Here is a 3,678-nt window from a genome sequence, read left to right on the forward strand (position 1 = left end):
CAGCAGCTAAAGTAGAGCATAATACAACTATCCCATAAAACAGTAGATAGCTTCCTTGACTGAAACTTGCTTCAGAAAGTACCCCTATGATTGAATTTGTATACTAACTGATGGGTGATTTGTATATTCCAAAATAGAGCTTTAAAGAGAAAAAAAAACAAATTTTGGAAATATATACTATAGAAGATTTAGGTATAGGGCATTTGCATTACACACACAATTTAAAATGAAACTGTCTACATAGAATGCAACTATAAGAAACTAGTTGGTGTGGAAAGTTGAAAATAATCTTTATTTCAGAATAAACTAAAAACTGTGGCTAATAAGAAAGGCATTCAAAAATTACATAACAACTTGTACACAGTTCAACACAAACACTTGGTATATATCTTCTTAGATGTATCAAATACGAACCATAACCTTTGCACATTCTTACTTCAGACAATGCCAATGAGATCTTGTATCAGACCGTTTAAAAGAATACAAAGTTTCAGACTCAAATTCGATGACGAGGAACCCACTTTGAGACTAATAATGGCTGGAGACGGCTTGAATGGGTAATGAAGAAAAACTTTAATATAAGTTTAACATAACAGCAAATGTACAACGTTTCGACAAAGTTTTGTCATCATCAGGTACCTAGAAAGGTACCTTTAGAAAGAGGTAGTTAACATTTTATACACAAAGAAAATACAACATCTTGTGAATAATCAATAGTACCAGTAAGTAATTTAATTTAATTATCGCTAATTTTTAAGGGATTTGCTTATCCATATAAATCTTGGCTTGGCTAAAATCAACTACTTACTATTATTTTTTAAACCCTTCTTTACTATGATGCAAATGAAACAGGGTGTGTTTTTGTAAGTTTTCTCAATGTGTAAAAGACTGTATTTTTGTAATCTGGTATAAAACTCCAAACTTTGAGTCTGTTATCAACGTTTCAATGTATGTAAAGCTGTTACAAGAGGTTGAAACGATGTTCTCAGACAAGACCGAACCGAATATTCTACTGGAAACCTTTCTAAAATAAAGTGTAGATAAAGATATTCATAGATTAATTAAAGACATTGAAGAGATGGGCAACTGTGTAAGTTTGGTGGATTGATGTTTATCAGCCCATTTTTATTTCTCGGAGTTCAAAAGAAGGTGATCTTGAGAGAAAAAAAGCTGTGAAAATTTACACGCTCTAACAAAATCTAGTGTGTTTATTTCTACCCAAGAGCACGCGCTGTGTTTTCTATTTATTAGTAATAATAAAGAGTATATTCATTTATTCGCATTTGTCTGGTATCGTTATTTACCAGGATGACATTAAAATTCTTGTTGGACACTAACGAATTAACTCTTTGTAACATCCAATCCAAAGCGGTAGTTCAATGTTTTGTAATACAAACAGTAAACATTTTATAAGCATTAACAGCTTCTTTAACAACACGAACATTAAGAATTTTGCAAGCAATGACAGCTTCTTTAACAACACGAACAGTAAGAATTTTGCAAGCAATGACAGCTTCTTTAACAACACAAACAGTAAGAAATTTGCAAACAATAACAGCTTCTTTAACAACACGAACAGTAAGAATTTTGCAAGCACTGACAGCTTCTTTAACAACACAAACAGTAAGAAATTTGCAAACAATAACAGCTTCTTTAACAACACGAACAGTAAGAATTTTGCAAGCACTGACAGCTTCTTTAACAACACAAACAGTAAGAATTTTGCAAACAATAACAAATCCTTTAGTATAACTGACATTTCCAACTGAAGTAATTCTTTAGCGACAGAATAAACAATCTGAAATACTACTGTAAATTTTAGTAAATCTATCAAACTGTAATGAGTGTCTATGTCTTGCTGCTTCAATCTACAGGACGTGATTGACAGAGACATACCAGTTTGCAGTGAACAGATAATGTAATTTATACTCTATGTCACTGAGTCTGATTAAGTACAAACTGTTGTTCATTGATTTTAAATTATTATTTCATCTCTCATACAATGTGAAATCAGATCTATTTAGTGTTAAGCAATCTTTGTTCAAAGCTTTTTTTTTCTCAAGGTGTTATATTAAATAGTACGGAGGAACTTCACAATATAATTCGTTAGTGTGTGCAAAAGTTAAATGTGATTTAGTTAAACACTAACAAAGAAAAGAGATGTCTGAATTACGACATAACTAGTTAGGTCAAAATTAGATTCTGTATATATCTCTAGTTTTCCATGTTAAATCGTGATGAAATTAACGCTTCGTTGGATTTTAAAACTGACTTTTTAAAGAATGATGAAAAACAAATCAGATTAATGTATTACCTAAAATAGTCACGTTGATCAACCAGTGACAGAGGAGATATTTCCAGCTATGTCTGTTCACCTATCACACGCTTGATACTACAGTTCAATGCAACATTGGTTTTCTAAAATGAAGTAGTGGATGTCTATAAAAATACCATGATAATGACTCTAAAAGATCTCTGATCACGTGGTACTTATCAGTAACATGATCTAGGTCAGTAAAGAAAAATAAACTGGACTATAACCGCCAATCTTGTCCTTTATGAAACCTCTTATCTCATGCTGGACAATCAATTTGTCACTTGTATCATTTGCACGAGGCGTTCGACATAATTTTAGTATGGTTGGCAACTGGAGTTATTAAGGTAGTTACTTCTACAGTTGGAGTGCTTGGTGCTGAATGAAAGAGTTTGTTTCTTTTTCCTGCATGGGCGAAGGATGATTTGGTAGTTAGAGTTCTCGAGTCGCAGTCTTTCGGGTCGTGGGATCGAAACCCGTCACAGAACATCCTCGCCCTTTCAGCAGTGAGTGAGTTACAATGTGATGGTCAATACAATCATACGTTGGTAAAGAGTTGGTGGTGGGTAGTGTTGATTAGCTTCTTTACTCTAGTGTATCACATAAAAATTATGGACATCAGATAGCTCTCGAGTGGCTTTGTGCGCAATTCAAGAAATCCTTTTATCTGTTCCATTCATCACACTCCCAATCAAGTTACTGAATACAGAACACTCCCCTTATTTCCTAATCGAATCTGCTATTATAAGCGGGATTACCTATCTGATACTTGTGGAGAAACCAGTTTCACCTGAAAATACCACAAGTATAATGGATTCGGCAAACTTAAACTGTGGCATTCAGCGAATAATGTTTAAAGATGATAAGCTATTAGGTCAATCGGAGACAATTCTGTAAATAGGGAAAAGATTTTATAAACAAATTTTAGACTTGAAAAAGTTTTAATTTTCATTAACTCGTGACCCTAACAGTAAAATGTTTATTTTTTCCTTTCTTTTTGCCCCCCCCCCCCACTGGCACAGCGGTATGTCTACGGACTTGCTAGAAACTGGTTTTTGACACCCGTGGGAAGGGGGATCAGAGCACTGTCCTTTGTGTAGCTTTATGCTTAATAACAAACAAGAACCCTTACTTTTGGAAGATTTCTGCTCCATATTTTCATGTCTGAACTCCAAATATGATCAGTTTATGTGACATTTATAAACATTAATACTAAATAAAAACAAAACCTAACCTTTTCATGAAAATTTGTATCTTTTTTGTTTTTGTTTTGAGAAAGTTCTAAAAATCTATAACTCTTAAAATTACAATGTTAAACTAGTTTGTCTGACTTTAATTGATCTTGATAATTTTTATTTCATTTT

This window comes from Limulus polyphemus, unplaced genomic scaffold (genome assembly GCF_000517525.1).
Source record: "Limulus polyphemus unplaced genomic scaffold, Limulus_polyphemus-2.1.2 Scaffold5301, whole genome shotgun sequence".
NCBI lineage: Eukaryota > Metazoa > Arthropoda > Merostomata > Xiphosura > Limulidae > Limulus > Limulus polyphemus.